The sequence below is a fragment of the Rhinoraja longicauda genome, chromosome 43, assembly GCF_053455715.1.
Source record: "Rhinoraja longicauda isolate Sanriku21f chromosome 43, sRhiLon1.1, whole genome shotgun sequence".
In the NCBI taxonomy this organism is placed as follows: domain Eukaryota; kingdom Metazoa; phylum Chordata; class Chondrichthyes; order Rajiformes; family Arhynchobatidae; genus Rhinoraja; species Rhinoraja longicauda.
The window spans coordinates 1,034,325-1,058,704 of NC_135995.1; the positions used below are offsets into that span (position 1 = coordinate 1,034,325).

Below are 24,380 nucleotides of genomic sequence, written 5' to 3' on the forward strand. Positions count from 1 at the left end.
TTGGAGTATGTTGGCGAGTGCGGGGAAGAAGGTGTAGGCGGTGGTGATGGAGGGAATGACGGGGAGGAGGGGGGGTTGAGAGGCCATGCGGACAGAGCGGCGGCAGAAGGAGCAGGTGACAGTGGTCACGCGGATTAAGCGAAGGAAGAAGCGGGAGTTGGTGGAAGGGGAGGGAGTACCACATTGAGTGTGTGATGTATGGTGGTCCTCCCGTGCAGCAGTTAGTGCTGCACAGGACAAAGGGAGATGTTTTGTACACAGTTATCTTGGCTGTACACAGTGTGTGAGTGTGATCGTGGGGTTGCAGCCATTTTAAGATGTCTTGCTGCCAGCATTGAATTCATGTAATAAAGACTTCTGTTGTACCTTGAAGACTCTAAAGTTTATACAGACATTGAACAAGAACACGAAAGGGATGTCAGGAGTGGGACACTTCGGATTATGTCCAAAGACCCAGATAAGAGCCGCTTTTTCGATAAAAAAACCCAAACATGTCTCGGCAATTTGATCGTTTCAATCCTGAGCGAGAAAAGTGGTTGTTGTATTTAATGCGTGCTGAGTTTTATTTTGAAAGTATGGCAAATACGACTGACCTGAGGAAGAAGGCTCTCTTGTGTTCATCAATGTCTCCAGAAACTTTTGCACCACTTCAAAATCTACTTACAAAAGAAGTAACTGAAGTTTCATGTGCTGAAATCACAATGGCTTTGCAGCTGCATTACGGAAAAAGTCGAAATTTCCTCGCAGCTCGCCTCCATTTCTACCGGACTGTGCAACAGGAAGGGCAATCTATCACCGAATTTCTTGCCGAACTTCGCACCAAGGCAAAGGCATGTGATTTTAAAGCTCAATGCTGCGAAAAGTGCCAAGACAATGCGTTGCAGGATAGACTGGTAATGGGGTGCAGGCACACATTCATGCAGCAGGCGATTTTCAAGAAATCGAATGCCTCATTCAAGAATGTGCTGCAGTGTGCTAAGATGGCCGAGCTGCTAAGTAAAGAACTGCACAAAATATACAGCGTCGAAGCTCCCTCGAGGTGCATACAGTTCGTCAGACTCGTCCACAATGCCAGAAACCATTTGATCGACCCAGAGCAAATCCGGAGAAGGACGGACAGTTTCAGAAGAGCCGTTCTGCTGTGGGGGAGGATCGAAACCCTGCTACCGGTGCGGCTCGACTGCTCATCATCACCGTGAGTGCCCGTATATCGAGTAAGATGAGCAGTTTTAAATACCTGGGAGTCCACATCAAAGAGGATCTGACATGGACAACACACATTGCCGCACTGGTGGGTAAGGCAAAGCAGCACCTTTACCACCTTAGACAGCTGAGGAAATTCAGAGTGTCTCTGAGGATCCTTCAATGCTTCTACTCTGGGGCTGTAGAGAGCATCCTGTCCTGCAGCATCACAGTCTGGTTTGGGAACAGCTCTGCCCAGGACAGGAAGGCCCTGCAGAGAGTAGTGCGTTCGGCAGAACGCACCATAGGAACTACACTCGCCCCCCTGCAGGACCTATACATCAGGAGGTGTAGATCGAGAGCAAGCAAGATTATGAGGGTCCTCTGCCACCCCAGCAACGGACTGTTCCAGCTGCTACGGTCAGGCAAGTGCTTCCGCTGTAACACTGTGAAAACGGAGAGGATGAGACGGAGTTTCTTCCCACAGGCCATCAGGACTGTTAACTATTATAACTCCAGGGACTAAATTTTGTCTTTTCTGTATTAACTTTAATTTATATGCTGTAACTGTAATTCTTTTTTTGCACAATCCGCAGGCATTGACACTTTCATTTCACTGCACATCGTGTATGTGTATGTGACAAATAAACTTGACTTAACTTGAGTCCGTTTGTTATGCCTGTAACCGAAAAGGTCATCTCCAGGCAGTGTGTCAATCGTAGGAAAGCGGAGAAAGGGCACGAAAGTGCAAAATACAGTCGACCAAATCGCGGAGACCATTTCTATTGAAGTGCTCGATGTGTCCAGGATCACCGACAAGCCGAGGATTTTGCTGCGGGTCTCGAACGTCGATCTACAGTTCCAGGTGGACACCGGTGCGGCTGTGTCGCAAGTGGGTCAGGACATCTGGGAGAGGATCGGATCGCCAAAACTGAAACCGGCCAATATCCGCCTTCTCAGATACGGACAACAGGCCATTCCCACAAAAGGCAAATGCACTGCCGCCGTTTCCTGTAATGGTATGACACAGATGTTGCCGCTGATCGTCGTTGGCAAAGAAGGTACATCCTTGCGCGCCATCGACTGGATTCGTGCTTTCAAGCTTGACATGAACGCCTTGATCTACGATGGATCAACTGTGGCATTGTCATCTACCACGGACTGCAACATGGTCAGCAGGTGCGAGAAGAACTAGCAGACGATTCTTGACCAGTTTCTGGCCGTTGTCGCACCTGGACTCGGGCATTGCACAAAGATGAAGGCACGGCTCATACTCAAAGACAAAGCCCTTCCGAAGCTCTTCAAACCAAGACCAGTTCCGTTCAGTCGGATGGACGCCATCGACAAGTAACTCTGCCGTCAGTCTGCAAAGGAGCATTCGGGTAATACGGCCGCCGAAACAACAGCAGTAACACGAGCAAGCAAGCAGCGACTGCCTCTGGAAGCGGGTATAGCTTCAGGAGATCTATATGAGGTGGAGAAGATAGTCGACAAAAGGAAAAATAAAAAGGGGAAGTGGAAGTACCTTAAACGATGGAAAGGCTATGGAAGTAATGAAGACACTTGGGAACCAGAGCATCACCTTCCTCACTGTAAAGAATTTATCGATGAGTTCAATGGACTCAACGCTTCCAAAGAAAACAAACTAAATCAGGGAAACGGGGAAATAGCCCAAGGCAAGTCTTGAGAGCCACTCAAGGAACAGCTCCATTGAGAGCATATGAATCAACCAAGGGCAAAGGGGGTGGATTACGAAAGAAACGGACTAATAGAAGCAAAAGTGGGGTTCAATGGCGAGAGATGGAAAGCATGCTCTGGGGGATAACAAGAAAATTGTAGCTACAAAAACAGTGCATTGCAGAACCACTGCGAGCGGAGTACAGATTATGTCATACAGAAAGACTGATAACTGGTTTCAGAATGGCGATGCGAGACACAGCAAAAATGCATTACAGTTTGACAATACCACAAGGCGACTCATTCACGAATAGAGACGTTCAAACTGCAAAGGGGAAGTGTGATGTTTGGTGGACCATGGGATGGGAGGGGAGGACCCTTTGGGATGGGAGGACCCATGGGAGGACCCATTGCTCCTCCCGTGCAGCAGGTGGCGCTGCACAGGACAAAGGGAGATGTTTTGTCCACAGTTATCTTGGCTGTACACAGTGTGTGAGTGTGTAACCAGATCGTGGGGTTGCAGCCATTTTAAGTAGTCTTGCTGCCAGCATTGAGTTAATGTAATAAAGACTTCTGTTGTACCTTGAAGACTCTAAAGTTTATACACACATAGAACAAGACCACGAAAGACTGAAAGCATCCTGTCGGTATCGGCGGCCTGAAGAAAGCATTGCCCCCAGGGTCCACAACGTGAGCTGGAACAACAGGCGCTTCATCTGGACAGCAGGATGGTGAAAAGGGGCTCACCTGTGCACTTTGCAAATTGGGCAGGGAACTCGAAAGCCTGCGCTCTAAGAGACCGAAGGTGGTGCTGATAATTCAAGTTCTTTACCTTCAGTCTGAATAACACACGTATACTGGAATACTGGATGAGCACATCAGATTTATTACACAGTGGGGTTCTTCCCGTGAGGATCTCCAGACACAATACTAGTGTCTGAAAAGATCTCAACTGAGGAGAGGGGAAGAACAACTTTTCTACGATTGTTTACTTTTTTATACAGAAAGGAAAAAGGGGTGTGACAGAAAAGGAATCGATGACCAATTACAATTCTAATACAATTCCCATGGTTACAGAGAAAACAAAATCATTAATACAGGTCACATGCTCAGAAACCAAACCATTAATATAGGTCACATGCTTTCGGGGAAACGCATCAATTTACCTAGAGTAGGATTCAAAACTTTTCCTACTTTCACACGCACCCATATAAGGAGTTGTTATTGAGAAAGAAACTTATCTCTATACATGAGCAATCTCGCAGCTGCACGACCTTGCTCTAACTGTCTTAATACACAAGCTAACACTATCAGACAAGGGAGTAATTTAAGAACAAAGAACCCCTCCCTATACGCCTCTGTCTACTCCCGATCACTCCCAGAGGGACAAACAGATTCCATTTCCAATGATAACATTTCTGCCACAAGCATCCATCTTACTGCTTTCTACTGAAAATAAGCATTCATTTTATATTAGCTAAAACAACAACAAAAGAAACCATCTTCAACCATCTACCACAAAATATCAATATCTCTAATTAACTATATCAGCTAATAGCATAGATTCTCATTCCCTCCTTTTATCATTCTATGTTAACTATCAAAGCTTAAAACAATAAATCACCTTAAACACCTCAAGAGTAAAACAATAGACAATAGATGCAGGAGGAGGCCATTCGGCCCTTCGAGCCAGCACCACCATTCAATGTGATCATGGCTGATCATTCTCAATCAGTATCCCGTTCCTGCCTTCTCCCCATACCCCCTGACTCCGCTATCCTTTACAGCTATATCTAGTTCTCTCTTGAATGCATTCAAAGAATTGGCCTCCACTGCCTTCTGAGACAGTGAATTCCACAGATTTACAACTCTCTGACTGAATAAGTTTTTCCTCGTCTCTGTTCTAAATGGCCTACTCCTTATTCTTAAACTGTGGCCCCTGTACCTTCATTTTCCCTCATGTGGATAGAGAATAACTAAGTACAACCAAACTTCTAAGTACAATCAAATCTAAACCTTGTTTATTTCTACAAAAAGAAAACTATATTAATGCTAGACCATCATTAACACTTCTAAACAAAGACCCCTGAAACCTGAAAAACGACTCCCTGCTACAATATCTCTTACATGAACTGCTTCTAGCCTGCATCGCCTTAACCCTTTCAGTTCCAAAACTCCACACATGCATCATTCTTCTGGTATCGTCCTCCAAAGGCCACATATCCTATTACACCTATTCTATTACGTTGGTCATCCTCAAAACCACTTCATCTTCCCCTTCATCTTTACCTCATCTAATAAACTTCCTAGTCGTTCAAACTCTTCCTTCACTATCAACATCCTCAGCCTCCTTATCATACAATTCAGTTTGTCTTACCACTAACATTTTTGAAGTACCAATACTCTCTAACACCATCTGCATTCTTTTCAATACGCATTTCAGAATAGCCAACACTACAAAAATACAAACAATTAAAATTCCCAGATACAATGCTATATCAATCAACTTGTCCGACCAGGCCCCGAAACCCCGATCACCCCAACTATTCGACTCCTTCGTGTTATCCATTTGCTCCCTTATCTTTGTAATAAAACGAGTAATATTCTATTCTAAAACGAGTCTGATCTCTAACTCCCATCATACAACTACCTTTCACTATAGCACAGACACCTCCTTCCCGAGCCAACAAATAATCTAGGTCATATCTATTCTGCATAATAAAGAGCCTAAGTTCAGTAAGTCCCTGGGTAATCATGTCGAGGGCCCCCGTAGTTGCATTACCCAAGATAGTGAGACCACAAATGAGGTGATTGCGATTATTAGAAGCCAAATAACCTCCAGTGAAGCCTAGACTAAAGAGGCTCGCCCATCCATATCCCACAGAGCTCCCATGTGTTCCCAGAAATGTGGGATCCTTCCGCTTTGAACAGATTTCTTCCGAAACAGCTTTAGTCACCCACCTTTGACGAGACACCCACTGGGAGGGACAGGGTATTGTCATAGGAAGTAGGGTTCCGATCGCCACCTGTCTCGGGAATGGTGGATTCAGGACATTAGTGGCTGTACCATTAAAGAAAAAGAAAAGGTTTGAATCCGTTAAAAACAAGGTGCCATGATATATCGAATACATGTTTAATTCACCTCCCTCCATTCAGTCCCTAAACTGCTCAGAGAACCATTGTGCATCTCTGCCACCTCTTTCGTTAGTCATCTAGGTAAGTGGGAACGTATAGTTTCCAACCACCACATGCGTTCTATTGCAGACTCCACAGACTTCCCAAAGCAAGAGGAACACAGGTATAATGGCGGCATTTACACTTCCCTTGGCCGTCTTTGACCTGACAGGTCCTGTTATCACAAAATGACATCAAGCATGTGATGTTGCTCGGGTTATCAACATATAATAATAATAATAATAATAATGCATTACATTTATATAGCGCTTTTCATATACTCAAAGACGCTTTACAGAGATTTAGAGAACATAGGGAAATGAATAAATAGATAAATAAGTAAATAAGTAAACGAACAGAGAAAGGAGACAGAAGGTGAGGTGACCTTCAGTGGTTGAAGGCAGTACTGAACAGGTGAGACTTCAGCGATGTTTTGAATGTGGTGAGTGAGGAGGAGTCTCTAACGGTTTGGGGTAGTGAGTTCCATAGGGTGGGAGCAGCGATGGAGAAAGCCCTGTCCCCCCAGGATCTGAATTTTGTCCGGATGTGGGGGGATAGGAGATTGGCAGCAGCAGAGCGGAGGGTGCAGGTGGGAGTGTGCCTGTGGAGGAGGTCAGTCAGGTAGGATGGGGCCAGGTTATGGAGGGCTTTGTAGGTTATGAGGAGGATGTTGTACTGGATTCTCTGGGGGATGGGGAGCCAGTGGAGTTTGTAAAGGACGGGGGTGATATGGTCACGGATCGGGGTGTGGGTGGGTAGACGGGCAGCGGAGTTTTGAATGTATTGAAGTTTACTGATGATTTTTGAGGGTGCGCCATAGAGGAGGCTGTTGCAGTAGTCCAGACGGGAGGTGATGAAGGCGTGGATGAGGGTTTCTGCAGCTGTGGAGGAGAGGGATGGACGGAGACGGGCAATGTTTTTGAGGTGGAAGAAGGCTGTCTTTGTGATGTGTTTGAGGTGTTTGTCGAAGGAGAGGGTTTGATCAAAGATGATTCCAAGATTCCGGATGTGAGGGGAGGTGGATACTGGGAGACCATCAATGTTGAGGATGAAGTTTTGGGTGGATTTGGTGAGCGTTTTTGGACCAATGATGATGATTTCAGATTTGTTGCAATTGAGTTTGAGGAAATTTGATTGAAGCCAAGATTTTATTTCAGTGATGCAATTTGTCAGTGTAGAGTGTGTGGTGGGGGAGATTGACTTGGTGGAGATGAGGAGCTGGATATCATCGGCGAAGCAGTGGAAGTTGAGACCATGACGGCGGATTAATTGACCAAGGGGGAACAGGTAGAGGATGAAGAGGAGGGGGCCAAGGACTGAGCCTTGGGGGACACCTTGGGGGAGGGGAGCGGTGGGGGATTTACAGTTGTTAATGGAGATGAACTGGTGTCTGTCAGAGAGGTAAGATTTGAACCAGGATAGGGCTGTGCCGGTGATGTTAAAGGAGGTTTCAAGTCGGGTGAGGAGAATGGAGTGATTTATGGTGTCAAAGGCGGCGCTGAGGTCAAGTAGGATGAGGATGTTGAGGTTGCCAGTGTCGGAGGAGAGGAGAATGTCGTTTGTGATTTTGAGGAGCGCAGTTTCAGTACAGTGGTTGGAGCGGAATCCGGATTGGAAAGTTTCATACAGGTTATTGGTAGAGAGGTGGTATTTAAGTTGGGAAGCTACAGCACGTTCCAAAACTTTGGACAGAAAGGGTAGAGGGATATACGCATCCCTCGTTTTCCTGGAGGAAACAATTCTCATATGACCTGAGGTCATCGTTGGGTGTGAATTTGCACAGTTTGGCGATATCCGCGACCAAACATACGTCCTGTGAATGTGAATTATCCTTTGGTAACGGGAGACAAAAAGCAGGCTGGGCAGTAAAGGGTTCATAAATGAGGTGGATAGGTTTAGGCGCCTTTATTTTTGCTTTCTCCCTCCAATTTATCACATGTAAGGTACTTTAGAGGGTCCCATTCTGGTTTTATGCTGAATAGTGCCTGTACTGAGGTTATGGGTGGGTAACAAACAACTGACTGTGGGGAGTCCGTAGCTGAGTGAGCTCGGAGAAATAAGTTACCTCTTGGGACTTCTCCGAGAAACATGAGATCACGTTTACGTCTCTGTAGTGGAGAGATCAGACATAGTTCCGTGGGAAATCTGCCTTCCTCACTTTGGCATACATAATCAAATTTACACTTAGTCCAAAAACAAGGTAACATTTTATGATGACGGTCCTTCAACAGTAATGAAAAGTGAAGCTGCCTCAAAAGTCCAATGCAACCTTTCAGTCGGCTGACGTTCCATTGTCCAAATCCCTCCGGGTTATCATCATCACATTGGACTACATCTCCTTGACACAGGTGGTGCACGTGGTTAGGCTGGTTCGGCCTGCACATTCTTTCATTCATCATTCCCGGAATCAGTAAGGCTTTAAAACAGATGATCACCAGGTGCACTTTCATTGTATGATCCATCTATTCTGAAGAGATATTTCTTAAGAAAAAAGGTTCGTAATTTAGGTTTCAGGTTCAATATTGACAATTTTACAGTGGTGAAAATGGATCCATGCATTTCTCCCTTCCACCTTACCTGCGGTTGGGGTTGTGAGAAGAACCTGGTAGGGTCCTTCCCATCGAGCAACCAACCCCTTCCTCGTCCAATTCTTGATCATCACATTAACACCTGCTTCAATTTTAGACCGAGTGATTAAAGGTGGGAGTTCAACGTATGCAGCTTGTACCCTGGAATGTAAGTCTCTTAATATCCTGGTTAATGATAAAATATAGTTTAATATAGTTAATATCTGTAAAATATAGTTAGTCATTTCCGTTGTAATGTGGTGAAAGTGAACAGTCTTTGGAACATTCTGGTCCCATGAGGTTCTGAGAGGTCTGCCGTAAATAATTTCAGCAAGACACAGCCCCAGCCGGGGTAGTACGTATCTGAAACAGGGCCACGGGAAGTAATTTGAGCCATGTAGTTCCCGTTTCAGTCTGCAGTTTAGCCAATTTATTTTTCAAGGTTTGATTAACCCTTTCAACCAATCCAGCAGCCTGAGGTCAGTGGGCACAATGTAACTGCTGCTGGATACCCATCTGGGTACAGAATTCCTTATTTATTTGACCCACCAAATGAGGGCCGTTGTCTGAACTTAAGCGATTTGGAATTCCGTACCTGGGAATAATTTCTCTCATTAACACTTCCACCACAGTAGAGGCTTTGTTATCCATTGTCGGGTAAGCCTCAATCCATTTACTAAAGACATCTACAATCACTAATACATATTTATAACGCTGACATCTTTCCAGCTCAATGTAGTCCATTTGGAAGGTCTCAAAGGGACCCGTGGGCAATGGTGTTTTACCCATCTCACAAGGTCTACCCTTTCCAGGATTATGTCGCAGACAAATCAGGCAACGATACCTTGAGCCAGGGATTGCAACCGTGGATGCCAGCATGTGGCTGGGAGCGTATCACTGGTTGCTTTAGCACCACAATGAGTTGCAAAGTGTATACATTCAATAACCCACATTGCTAAATCATCTGGCATACAAGCCTGTCCGGCAGGGGTGATCCACAGTTTAGATTCACAATCAACTGTACACCCCAGCTGTTTCCACAGTACCTTATCCCGGTCAGGTATTTATTCACAAAAGGCAAGAGTAACTCAGCAGGTCAGGCAGCATCTCAGGAGAGAAGGAATTGGTGACGTTTCGGGTCGAGACCCTTCTTCAGTCTGACTCCAGTGTTTTGTACCAGCATCTGCAGTTATTTTCTTATATTATCCCGGTCAGGAGCATCCTCCTGTAATTTAATGAAGTCTTGGATGGTTGGCATTGGCCTTTCCGAGGGAGACTTGCTTTTATTGAGCTTTTAGTCTGGCTCCTCATTTTAGGCACAACCACTCGCTGTCCCCGGGTCGCATCTCTAGCTTCCTGGTCTGCGCATCGGTTCCCTACATCTACATTCCCGAAATCTGTTTTGGTAACACAAGGGCTCATAACAAATCCGATATTAATTTTTGGTTAGATATATGTTTTCCTGCAGAAGTCAGGAATCCTCTGTTTTTCCACAATTGTCCAAACTCATGGATCACTCCGAAAGCATATCGTGAGTCTGTATAAACATTGATTTTTGAGTCCTTCCCCAAAATGCAAGCTCGTATTAAAGCAAACAGTTCAGCTTACTCTACTCCCTCTTCACACACGACTGTGTTCCTGCATTCGACACCAACACCATTGTCAAGTTTGCAGATGACACAACGGTGATCGGGCTGATCACCAACGGGGATGAAACAAACTATAGAGCGGAGGTGCAGAACCTGGCGGACTGGTGCTCGGATAACAACCTGTCCCTAAATACCACCAAGACCAAGGGGCTGATCATCAACTTCCGTAGGTCACATAACGGGGAATATGCTCCGATCTCTATCAACGGGGACAGTGTGGAGAGAGTGTCCAGCTTCAAGTTTCTGGGCACTCACGTTTCGGAGGACCTAACATGGTCCAATAACACTGCTGGTCAAGAAGGCACAACAAAGACTCTTCTACCTAAGAACACTGAAAAAGTCTGGTCTACCCCAACAGCTGCTGACGACCTTCTACCACTGCACCATAGAGAGCATCCTAACACATGGCATCCCTGTGTGGTACCTCAGCTGCACGGAGGCAGAAAGGAAAGCTCTACAGCGGGTAGTCCATAGAGCTCAGAGGGCCATCGGAACACAGCTACTAGACTTGGAGGGCATCTACAACACACGATGCCTCAGAAAAGCCACCAGCATCCACAAAGACTCTTCACACCCCTGCAACAGTGTGTTCCAACTCCTTCCATCGGGCAGACGATACAAGGCCTTCTACGCCCGCACCTCCAGACTCAGGAACAGCTTCATCCCCAGGGCCATAGCTGCTATGAACCGGTCCTGCTGAGCCGGATGGTCACAACGCAGAGATCAACTTGCACTTTACCCTGTCTAAAACTGTTACAATTGTTTCGTTGGGTTGCTGTTGTCTAAATTACTTAAATTATTGCATCGTATGGGAGGCGCATTCCCAATCTCGTTGTACCCCTGGGTACAATGACAATAAAGATATATTGTATTGTATTGTATTGTACTGGGCAGAATATGGAGACTCAAAGGCTGCTGACTCCAGTGTCTTGCCATCCTGACCCATGATTGCGTATCCAGAAAGTTTCTTCCCAAGCGGACTGACAGATGCACTACCATCTACATACATTGTTATATCAGGATCCAACATTGCAACATCTGATAAATCTTCCCTAACCGAAGTATTTTCTTTAATTACAAAGATGCTGGGTTTGCTGCTACTGAATGTGAACTGTAGACGGTAATATCCTGTTGTAGAGTCAGATTAGCAGCCGATTGTAAGCTGTTATAAATAGCCGTCAGAATTTGAGTGCATACAGGGTGTCCCAGTGCCACTGGGTCTAATTTAGAGGGGTAATAAGCCCCTGGCCGATGCTTATCCCCATGTATTTGAGTGAGAACGGCAGTTGAGCAGTCAGTGAGGATTGTACAGTACAACTGGAAAGGTCTGTCATAAAGAGGCCTCCCCAAGGCTGGTGCTTGTGACAACGCTGCCTTTAGATTTTCAAACGCCTTCTGGGCATCTGGATCGAGCTGAAACTCCCCCTCCATACTGCTATCGGGTGTCAGTCGTTTAGTTTCCATGGTGATATGAGGTATCCACTGCCTGCAGCAATTCACCATTCCCAACCATTGTCTCATTTGTTTTGCATTTCAAGGTATTGGGAACTGGCAGATCGGTTCAATGCTGCTTTCCTCCAGACTCCTTTCGGTTGCTGAAAGCATTACACCAAGAAACTTAACTTTCTTCTGAGCCACCAACACCTTAGATTGGGATACTACGTATCCTAGTGAGACCAAATAATTGAGCAACAGGGTCATGTCTTTGCGGTTGCTCTGTTCGTCAGGGCTAGCTACTAATAGATCATCCACATACTGAACTAGAGTGGAGCCGTGTCTGAAAGTCAAACCTTGCAACTGCTCCTGCAGACACCTAGAGGACAGTGTTGGGGAATTAACGAACCCTTGGGGCAGTCGGGTCCACGTATACTGTTGCCCATTATAAGTAAAAGCGAAGAGGTATTGGCTTGCTGAGTGTAGGGGCAAAGAAAAGAAAGCGTGCTGGAGATCAACAACTGCAAAGATTTTTGCTTGTGCCGGGATCTGGGCTAGAATGTGAGCTGGATTTGGTACCAATTCGTGTAGTGATTGTACAATAGCATTGATGGATCATAAATCCTGCACTGGCCTGTACTGGTCCCGCTTCCCTGGTTTCAGAACTGCCAGTATAGGCGTGTTACATGGAGAGTGACACTTAACAAGGATTCCCTGCTTCAGTAATCCTTTGATTAATTTATCAATGCGCAGTATTGGTTGCTGCCTTAACAGATATTGTTGGATAGACAGTAGCACGGCGTCCTTTTGTAAGGTAACTTTGATAGGAGTGATTTGAACATATCCCACCTGCGTGGGGTCCTCCGCCCACACCTGCGGATCCACATATTATTGTACCTCTCTCCCAACATGATGATGCAAATGTGATACGACTACTTTTGCAGATTGATAAAATAGAATAGAATTCCATGTTCCCTCCGCTTTGGTCATAAGCTAGGGGAACCAGGGCCGTTTTTACAGCATTATGGGCCCCCGGGCAAAGCAGTGTACTGGGGCCCCTACCGTTACTCTCCCTCACCCCCCTTTCCCTACCAGCCCCCCCCCCCCCCCCCCCGTCGTGCCGGCGAAAAGCACTTAGCGATGGACTTAGGGTGCTACATTGTTGCGAAAAGCACTTACAGATCCTGTGAGAAGCACTTAGTGACCGAAAATGTTGCAAAAAAAGCACTTATTGAACCTACATTTTTAAAGTAGTATTTATTTATTGCAAGTCACTTAACATACACAGATCAGCATGGGGCCCCTATGCTCGTGGGCCCCCGGGCAAGTGCCCATCAGGCCCATGCGTTAAGATGGCCCTGAGGGGAACATGAGAAGGGGATTGATCCTTCAAATCCAGAGTCCACCATTGGGGAGTAGTAGAGGCATAACATTGTCTCCTAGGGGCCCATGGTTTTACAGTGATTCCTTCATCTCCACACTCAAGGCTTAATTGAAAGGCACATAGCTGGTCTCTGGCCATAAGATTGCAATCTAGTCCGGTGGTAATCACAAATTGATGTTTCACAGATTTGTTTTGAAATGTTACGTCAACTGGTTCAGATATCGGATACTGTCGTGCTTGCCCCTGGAATCCAGACAAGCTTTGTGTCCTTCCTGATTTAGGGAGGTTGAGTTCTGACTGGACAGAGGACATGAATGCCCCAGTGTCCACTAAAAAAGTATGCCAGCTTCCTTTAATCATCAATGAGAGTGTAAGGGGTTAACATTAGGAATGCAGCTATGTGGGTTTTATTGCAGGAGTGTAAAAGCTCCAGCTCATTATACTGCTGGGGAGTCTTGTCAGTATGGAAGCGTGGTTTGTGGCTAAGTGCATTCTTTGATATCAGCAACTGGCTTTAAGGCTTTGATGTGTTAAGAGGAACATTTGGCTTTATGGACTGCTCTTTGTTCCCAAGAAAGAAGAGGTCATGATGGACACGCTGGACACAGAGGTCCCGAAGGACACATAAGGATTTATAGGCCATTGTAAACTTGCAGTATAAGGCAGCAATGGAAATGTACTGGCACATGTATTTAGGGTATAAAAGGTGTGTAAATGTAAGCTTTCGGAGAGAGAGACTACACTAGCAGCCTGAGCGTTTCTGAACGCTACGGTGCCTAGGCTCTATCCCACCTGGGTGAGTAGAATAAAGAGGTTAAAACGAATTCGGTTGTCTGATTATTCTGTTAATAGGTCACGAACTACAATAGAACGGGCTCTTTGTCTGATTGAGACCCGTTCACCACAAGATTGGCTAGTCAGTACTGGGGAAAGAGGTTATCCTTGGAAAAGTTCGCATATCCTCCTTGTCCCCTATTTCTCTGCCAACCTCCCCGGTATCCTTGCACGGGTCCCTCTCCTCCTTGTCTGAGGGGCACTCCTTTTTCCAATGGCCCTGCAGTTAAAGCAGACGCCTGGTCCTCCTTGTCTGCCTCCCCTCCCCTTGCTGAAACTTTGTCTCCGGGGAGTGTAGGGCGGGCCTTGAGTGGGAGTGGGTGGGCCTTGGTAATTGACATATTCAAACTCTGGTCCATTCCCCCATCCGGGGACACAGGATCGGGGCTCCCTCCGATACCCCGCCCTACCTGTGACAATACAATACAATACAATACAATATATCTTTATTGTCATTGTACAGGGGTACAACGAGATTGGGAATGCGCCTGCCATACGATGCAATAATTTAGTTAATTTAAACAACAGCAACCCAACTAAACAAATTGTAACAGTTTTCAGACAGAATAAAGTGCAAGTAGATCTGTGCCGGATCACTGTGCGATGTGACCATCCGGCTCAGCAGGACCTGTTCATAGCAGCTATGGCCCTGGGGATGAAGCTGTTCCTGAGTCTGGAGGTACCTTGAAATGCAAAACAAATGAGACAATGGTTGGGAATGGTGAATTGCTGCAGGCAGTGGATACCTCATATCACCATGGAAACTAAACGACTGACACCCGATAGCAGTATGGAGGGGGAGTTTCAGCTCGATCCAGATGCCCAGATGGCGTTTGAAAATCTAAAGGCAGCCTTGTCACAAGCACCAGCCTTGGGGAGGCCTCTTTATGACAGACCTTTCCAGTTGTACTGTACAATCCTCACTGACTGCTCAACTGCCGTTCTCACTCAAATACATGGGGATAAGCATCGGCCAGGGGCTTATTACCCCTCTAAATTAGACCCAGTGGCACTGGGACACCCTGTATGCACTCAAATTCTGACGGCTATTTATAACAGCTTACAATCGGCTGCTAATCTGACTCTACAACAGGATATTACCGTCTACAGTTCACATTCAGTAGCAGCAAACCCAGCATCTTGCCATGGCCAGACAAAATAAGTATGAGATATTCTTACTGAACAATCCCCGATTGCAGTTTAAGCATTGTACTACCATCAACCCAGCATGCTTTCTTACTGAACCACCTCGGGAACAGATGGACCCTGGACATGACTGCCTATTTGTAATTAAAGAAAATACTTTGGTTAGGGAAGATTTATCAGATGTTGCAATGTTGGATCCTGATATAACAATGTATGTAGATGGTAGTGCATCTGTCAGTCCGCTTGGGAAGAAACTTTCTGGATACGCAATCATGGATCAGGATGGCAAGACACTGTAGTCAGCAGCTTTTGAGTCTCCATATTCTGCCCAGTACAATACAATACAATACAATACAATATATCTTTATTGTCATTGTACCCAGGGGTACAACGAGATTGGGAATGCGCCTCCCATACGATGCAATAATTTAAGTAATTTAGACAACAGCAACCCAACAAAACAATTGTAACAGTTTTAGACAGGGTAAAGTGCAAGTTGATCTATGCGTTGTGACCATCCGGCTCAGCAGGACCGGTTCATAGCAGCTATGGCCCTGGGGATGAAGCTGTTCCTGAGTCTGGAGGTGCGGGTGTAGAAGACCTTGTATCGTCTGCCCGATGGAAGGAGTTCGAACAGACTGTTGCAGGGGTGTGAAGAGTTTTTGTGGATGCTGGTGGCTTTTCTGAGGCATCGTGTGTTGTAGATGCCCTCCAAGTCTGGTAGCTGTGTTCCGATGGCTCTCTGAGCTCTATGGACTACCCGCTGTAGAGCTTTCCTTTCTGCCTCCGTGCAGCTGAGGTACCACACAGGGATGCCATGTGTTAGGATGCTCTCTATGGTGCAGTGGTAGAAGGTCGTCAGCAGCTGTTGGGGTGGACCAGACTTTTTCAGTGTTCTTAGGTAGAACAGTCTTTGTTGTGCCTTCTTGACCAGCGCAGCGGTGTTATTGGACCCATGTTAGGTCCTCCGAAATGTGAGTGCCCAGAAACTTGAAGCTGGACACTCTCTCCACACTGTCCCCGTTGATAGAGATCGGAGCATATTCCCCGTTATGTGACCTACGGAAGTTGATGATCAGCTCCTTGGTCTTGGTGGTATTTAGGGACAGGTTGTTATCAGAGCACCTGTCCACCAGGCTCTGCACCTCCGCTCTGTATTTTGGCTTGGGTTTGTTCTTCCTCATCACATACTCAGTCTTTACTTTGACCGAGGTCAGATTGGCTTTCTGAGTCTTGCTGTCTCTCCAATAATATTTCACTGCTCTTTCCATCTGGCCAGGGTTACTTTCTGCCCAATCCATATAGTTAGTCTTTATCGCCTCAGCAACTGAAGTCGGAAGGCAGCTTATCAGGAAAGCACAGTATTGTGCTGAGTATATCCCATTCTGGTAATTAATGTCTCCTGACTGACTTCGGTACACCTCCGTGAATCTTTCCATAAACTCCTCTGCTCCTTCATTTTTCCGTGCTTTCGTATCAGTACTTTGGAAATGTTAACTGGCTTTCGGAAGGTGACCATCAGGGCCTCATATATGACATTTTCACGGGCGTCATTTTGAACATGCTGAACTGCCAGAGCATCATGGCTTGCAAAATTCAAATTAGCCGGAAATCTTACATGTTCAGCTGGGGTTAAGATCTGTTTTACTAAGGCCCATAAATCCCTAGATTCTGCATTGTAGACTTGTATAGTGGTCCGAAGAAAGTCCACAAATGAGGAGGGTGACTCCTTTCTTTCCGGCATTCTTGCCAAAATTGCCATTATATCGCTAGGTTTCCAAAGAAAGAAAATTCCCACAGTCTGGGTTTTCAAGATCAGAATCAGACTTCAAGGATAATGGTTCATCCTCAGAATCCTCACTACTATTATCACTATGACTCTGAAACATCTGCCTCTGATTTCCTTGTCGTCTTCTAGATCTAGACATACTAGGTGGTGTAGTGAGATCGGTACCCGATTATTTTTAGTCTCATTTCTGGTACGGGAAGCTGCAGGAGATGTATGCTGTGAACCCAGCTGCTGGCTCGTTCCCTGACCTCCCGAGGCATTATTCACCTGGGCTGTGACTGCTAGCGGCTGGGAATCAGGACTGCCAGGTATTTGGGATATCGGCGCAGGGGTAGGAGATATATATGGGGAGGGGGAAGTGGTGGTAGGCTTCTGGGACACCCTGCTAGTTCTAATATTCCACTCATCCAAGTCATCATCGTCTCCTCCTGCCAGGGCAAGGTCAGCCATCGGATTACATAACCCACTTACATCAATATCCCCAGACCCCATCAGGGTCTTACCAAACTTCTGTCTCGAATGTTTCTCATGAGCACATTCCTTCTTTAACACTCCGGCTGATTTAGCCACTCCCCCTTCAGTAATTCTTATTCCCAATTTCAAGGCATTATCCTGCCAACTTGCCAACACTGAAGCTTCCTTTAATTCTTGACAATACTGTTTCCACAGGGCAATAAGTTCCTTTGCCAGAGTACTCCTATTACTCTTCCAAATTATCTCCTGAACCTTTTTAACATCATCCAGAGCCTTTGTTCCTCCAAATGGCCAAAAGTCATCCCCTAATTTCTTGTTTAACTCCCCTAACAATTGTCTGAATTGCTCCGATTTGTCAGGATACTGTTCACATAAGATTTGCAAAGCACTGTTTGATTCAGTTGTAGTATCCAAATGATTACCCATCTTGCTGACTGATAATTCAACACAGTGCGTTGCAAATGACACAATTTACACAGTCGCGTTCCAAACGTCACAAATCTTATCACCTCCCACAACTTCACACAGGCACACACAACAACCTCACAACACTTTCACACACGCAACCGGACCCAATTTCACAGCGACTGTAGCCACGCTCTCAGGACTGAAACCTGACCAGTGTCCACGCTCTCAGGACTGAAACCTGACCAGCGTCCCACTCTCAGGACTGAAACCTGACCAGTGGTATTGATATCGATATCATACAATGTTAGTCAACTCCCAGTGATATCAATTACTGACCAAAATATCTGCCTCTTCCAGTATTCGCCAGACTGACCTGATTTCGTTAAGACATCACACAGGAGTTAGCGAATGGCGAATTCATCATCAGATGACAGATCAGAGGAAACCAATGCAGTAAAACAAACCACTTACATCGGGGCCCAATTCCTCTCTCTGCCTCCGAGACTTCTCAGCTCCTTGTCCGCGAACTCATGGTAATTGTCTTTTGAAATCCCACCGCTGCCACCAAAAAGATAATTCAACTTCTTTACCTTCAGTCTGAATAACACACGTATACTGGAATACTGGATGAGCACATCAGATTTATTCCACAGTGGGGTTCTTCCCGTGAGGATCTCCAGGCACAATACTAGTGTCTGAAAAGATCTCAACTGAGGAGAGGGGAAGAACAACTTTTCTACGATTGTTTACTTTTTTATACAGCAAGGAAAAAGGGGTGTGACAGAAAAGGAATCGATGACCAATTACAATTATAATACAATTCCCATGGTTACAGAGAAAACAAAATCATTAATACAGGTCACATGCTCAGAAACTTCTGGAATTCTTTGAGGATGTAACTAGGAAAATTGGCAGGGGAGAGCCGGTGGATGTGGTGTACCTTGGCTTTCAGAAAGCCTTTGACAAGGTTCCACATAGGAGATTAGTCGGCAAAATTAGAGCACATGGTATTGGAGGTAGGGTACTGACATCGATAGAAAATTGGTTGACAGACAGAAAGCAAATAGTGGGGATAAATGGGTCCCTTTCAGAATGGCAGTCTGTAACTAGTGGGGTACCACAAGGCTCGGTGCTGGGACTGCAGCTATTTACAATATACATTAATGACTTGGATGAAGGGATTAAAAGTACCATTAGCAAATTTGTAGATGATACAAAGCTGGGTGGTAGTGTGAACTGTGAGGAAGATGCTATGAGGTTGCAGGGTGACTTGGACAGGACGTGTGAGTGGGCAAATGCATGGCAGATGCAGTTTAATGTGGATAAGTGTGAGGTGATCCACTTTGGTGGTAAGAATAGGAAGGCAGAGTATTATCTGAATGGTGTGAAGTTAGGAAAAGGGGACGTACAACGAGATCTGGGTGTCCCAGTACATCAGTCACTGAAAGGAAGCATGCAGGTACAGCAGGCAGTGAAGAAAGCCAATGGAATGTTGGCCTTCATAACAAGAGGAGTTGAGTATAGGAGCAAAGAGGTCCTTCTGCAGTTGTACAGGGCCCTAGTGAGACCGCACCTGGAGTACTGTGTGCAGTTTTGGTCTCCAAATTTGAGGAAGGATATTCTTGCTATTGAGGGCGTGCAGCGTAGGTTTACTAGGTCAATTCCCGGAATGGCGGGACTGTCATATGTTGAAAGACTGGAGCGACTAGGCTTGTATACACTGGAATTTAGAAGGATGGGAGGAGATCTTATCGAAACGTATAAGATTATTAAGGGGTTGGACACGTTAGAGGCAGGAAACATGTTCCCAATGTTGGGGGAGTTCAGAACAAGGGGCCACAGTTTAAGAATAAGGGGTAGGCCATTTAGAACTGAGATGAGGAAAAACTTTTTCAGTCAGAGAGTTGTGAATCTGTGGAATTCTCTGCCTCAGAAAGCAGTGGAGGTCAATTCTCTGAATGCATTCAAGAGAGAGCTAGATAGAGCTCTTAAGGATAATGGAGTCAGGGGGTGTGGGGAGAAGGCAGGAACGGGGTACTGATTGAGAATGATCAGCCATGATCACATTGAATGGCGGTGCTGGCTCGAAGGGCCGAATGGCCTCCTCCTGCACCTATTGTCTATTGTTTAAACCAAACCATTAATATAGGTCACATGCTTTCGGGGAAACGCATCAATTTATCTAGAGTGGATTCAAAACTTTTCCTACTTTCACACGCACCCATATAAGGAGTTGTATTGAGAAAGAAACTTATCTCTATACACTAGCAATCTCGCAGCTGCACGACCTTGCTCTAACTGTCTTAATACACAAGCTAACACTATCAGACAAGGGAATAATTTAAGAACAAAGAACCCCTATACGCCCCTGTCTACTCCCTATCACTCCCAGAGGGACAAACACATCCCATTCCCAATGATAACATTTCTGCCACAAGAATCCATCTTACTGCTTTCTACTGAAAATAAGCATTCATTTTATATTAGCTAAGACAACAACAAAAGAAACCATCTTCAACCATCTACAACAAAATATCAATATCTCTAATTAACTATATCAGCTAATAGCATAGATTCTCAGTGCGAGTCAGGGATCCGTCCGCTAGTTCAGTTATAATCTGTTATAAAGACCCGTTAAAGTGAAGGTTCACTGTATTTAAATATATCATGTCATGTGTCAGCCTGTTCGCATCCATGGGAAATAAGCCAGGTGTATTTCACCCGTGTTCATCACTTACGCACTCATGTCCAGTCAACAGCCTTATGAAATAAATCTGCGCCGTGACCGGCCAAATAATATCCGTCTTCAAGTATGCCGACACAAGATTTACGAGGATGTTGCCAGGACTCGAGGGCCTGAGTTATCGGGAGGGGTTCAGTAGGCTTGGTCCCTATTCCATGGAGGTTCAGGGGTGATCTGAAAGAGTACAAGATCATGAGAGGAATAGATTAGGTAGATGCCGATATGGAAAATCTAAGAAATACCCCAGAATTAACGGGACAGAAAGATCATGAAGCGATAGGAGGGTATGGCCAAGTTATATAGGAATCGACGTGAAAGGTGAGGTGAATAATGGGCGAAGAGTATGAATGCGCGAAGTATAAGAAGTAAAGTGGATGAGCTTGAGGCTCAGTTAGAGATTGGTAGGTATGACATTGTGGGGATTACAGAGACATGGCTGCAGGAGGCTCGGGACTGGGAATTGAATATTGAAGGCTATGCGTCCTTTCGAAAGGACAGGCAGGTGGGCTGAGGAGTGGGGTAGCTCTTTTGGTGAGGGATGAAATTCAGTCCCTTCCAAGGGGTCACATAGGGACTGACGATGTAGAGGCGCTGTGGATAGAGTTGAAGAATTGTAAAGGTAAGAAGAAACTAATGGGAGTTACCTACAGGCCCCCAAACAGTAGCCGTAGGTATAGGATGTAAGTTGTAGCAGGAGTTGTAACAAAGGTAATGCTGTGGTTATGGGAGATTTCAATATGCAGGTAGACTGGGAAAATCAGGTTGGTTCTGGACCCCAAGAAATGGAGTGTAAGATCATGAGAGGAATAGATCGGTAGATGCACAGATCTCCTTTGCAGGGGAATCGAGGACCAGAGGACATAGAGTAGGGGAATCGACGACCAGAGGAAATGGGTTCAAGGTGAAGGGTAAAAGATTTAATAGGAATCCGAGGGGCAGCATTTTCATACAAAGAGTGGTGGGTGTATGGAACAAGCTGCCAGAGGAGAAAGTTGAGGCTGGGACTATCCCATTGTTTATGAACCAGTTAGACAGGTATATGGAAAGGACACATTTGGAGGGATATGGACCAAGCACATGCAAGTGGGACTAGTGTAGCTGGGACATTGTTGGCCGTTGCGGGCGAGATGGTCCAAAGGGCCTGTTGCCACATTGTATCACTCTATGACATGGGATACTGTCACTGCTGCAAAATACGTTGAGACATCAACAGATTGAGGAGCACGTGTGTAGTCAACTAGTGGCCAAACCTTCTGTTTCAGACCTTGCACGACGTAGATGATGAATGTAGAGAAAGATATCCACGATATAGAGTTGCGATGAATGGGTGAAATGAAGGGTGGTATCTGAAAGATGGAACCAGGTGATTGGAAGGGGGGGGTGGGGAGGAAAGAGGCAATGGGCAGGTAAAACTAGATGAGAGAGTGCAACGCGTCTTGCGAATGAGTGGTGCTGGTGGGATAGAAAAATGAAACAGTAAGGGAGACTGGATGCACTTTTTCTTCTGACAATAGAATGGCATGGATAAATGACATACTGAAATTATAAGAAAATTAATCTGTTGTAATATTTTTAACTGAAGTGTTTAGAAGCAAGGGAAGCTTATGTGAAAAGAGGCCGAGATAGTGAACATAACTTAAAAGTAATGTAACAAGCTCAATAAATAGATTTAGGTGATATTTTGTTCCACGAACAGCTAACTGGAGTAAACACAAACAGGTTTTAAGCCAATCTGCAGCTCCATCCAGGACCATAAGAAATTACAGAGAGTTGTGGACTCAGCCCAGGCCATCACGGAAACCAACCTCCCTTCTGTTGACTTCATTTATACCTCAGGTTGCCTCGCCAATACCAGCAGAATAATCAAGGACGAGTTGCAGCCTGGCCACTCCCTCTTTTCCCTTCTCCCATGGCAGCTCTGACGTGAATTCATTTTGTTTCCTGTCCACTAATGCGCAATTGTTTCTCAGTCCGTTAAATACCTCAGCTCAATTCAGCACTTCCCTCCAATTTCTGTCCTTACCCAGAATGATGGCAAGTCTTAGATTCCCTCCCTTCCCCCAGATGTTCCTCCCTTCCCCCCAGCTCCTTTCCCATCCCTTCTATCATCGCTCAGACCATCCTCACACCTTGATGTGCAATCGCTGCAGTCGGGGTGGGGCACTTATGAGTGGTTTGCCGCAGATAGTGACAAGAGGCTTGTGATCTGTCAGCACTTTAAAATCTCCCCAAATAGGTACGTATGAAACCTTGTGATTCCAAAAACCAAGACAAGGGTCTCGCGTTCAATATTGTAGTAGTTGGACTGGCATGAAGACAGAGTTTTCAAAGCGTACGCAACAGGCCGTCCTTCCTGCGAAAGGCATGCTCCCACTCCTTTCATTGGCGCATCTACCTCAAGGGTGACAGAGCATCAGGGCGATAGTACTGGAGTACAGATTCCTCCTGTGTGCTGCTCTTCAGGTTACAGAACCCCATCTGGTGGTCTTCTTGCCACAAGAATGGGACCTCTTTCTTCAGTAAATCCCTCAAGATGGCGACCAGGTCAGCATAGTTTGGGATGTAGGGTGATAAAAAATTCATCATCCCCAGGAACCGTTGTAAATCTTCTTTATCGTGTGGTGTTGGCATCATATGAATGTCCTTCACCTTACCAAGATCTGCTCTGATGCCTGTGTCTGAATAGATTGTCCCGAAGAAGTTGATGGACTTAGCCTTCACTACGCACTTAGCACTGTTGAAAGCTAGTCCTTCCCGGGACGCTGTCTCCAACAGCTTCTTCAGATTACAATCATGTTCTTGTTCCGTGGATCCCACTATGACAATATCATCTGCAATGCAGATGCATCCAGGAACCTGTTCTATGATTGTGTCCATACGCTGCTGGAATATATCCTGACTCACCGACAAACCGAAAGGTAACCTTCTGTAGCAATACCTGCCAAAAGGTGTGCGGAATGTGGTAAGTTCCTGGCTTGCCTCCTCAAGTCGGACAGACCATTAGCCCGCTTTTGCATCCAGTTTGGAGAACAATTTCCCATTGGCAAAAGCTGGATTGATTTCCTCAAGTGTTTGGATCTTGTGTGGGCAGCGTTTGAGACTTGCATTCAAGCGTTTTGGGTCTAGGCATACCCTGATTGATCCATCTTTCTTAACGGAGGTTGTGATTGAACTGCACCAGTCCGTATGGTGAGTTACTTTTCTGATGACTCCATCATCCTCCATTTTGTCCAACTCAGCCCGCAATTTGTCTTTGAGATGGATACTACATTTCCTTGGCGCATCAATGTGTGGTGTGGCCTTCTCCTTGAGATGAAGCGTGGCTGGCTCCTTGAAGTTGCCAATCCTATAAAGCTGATTAGGCCATCTCTTCATGAGGTCTCCCACCGAGTTGAAACTGCCTTGCTCCTTCCGAGCGTCTGATAGATGCTCTTCTGTTCCCATAGCATGTATTGTGACAACCTGAAGTTGCTTAATACCTGGGAGGCCTATGACAGCGGATCCTGCCACGTCTACCACGAAAAATTCTTGAGGACACCACTTCGATCCCTTGTACCGGTATGAAATGGATATAGTTCCAATACACATGATTTCTGTCCCGTTATATGCCATCAGTCGGACTTTGCATGGTCGTAGGTGCTGCTTATATTTGTCATTTGGATACATATCTCGTATGACCTGAAGGGGAAGGGTATTTCCTCCAGCTCCAGTGTCTATCTTCACCTTGTCGATGTTGCCCCTTCATTGACGGGCATATGATGTTCAACACCGCAAATGCCTCATCGCCTATTGGTGGCAGCCTGTCCATACTTGAAATGGCGATGGTATTGAAATACATATTCGATCCTTCCTCTTGACTGTAACAGTATGATGCAACACCTCCATGGGGCTGTTGCTGTACCTCATCAACTCCTTTGTA

The 24,380-nt window shown here is 45.7% G+C and overlaps 1 long non-coding RNA gene across 1 annotated transcript; it reads right to left on the reverse strand.

Annotated features, from left to right (window-relative positions):
* Positions 1-8,701: 8,701 nt before the first annotated feature.
* LOC144612176 (uncharacterized) lies at positions 8,702-22,356 on the reverse strand. The gene is made up of 3 exons (XR_013549637.1): positions 22,293-22,356; positions 20,457-20,635; positions 8,702-8,786 (listed from the first exon to the last, which is right to left on the reverse strand). It is a non-coding gene; the product is annotated as an uncharacterized LOC144612176 (long non-coding RNA).
* Between the last annotated feature and the right edge of the window lie 2,024 nt (positions 22,357-24,380).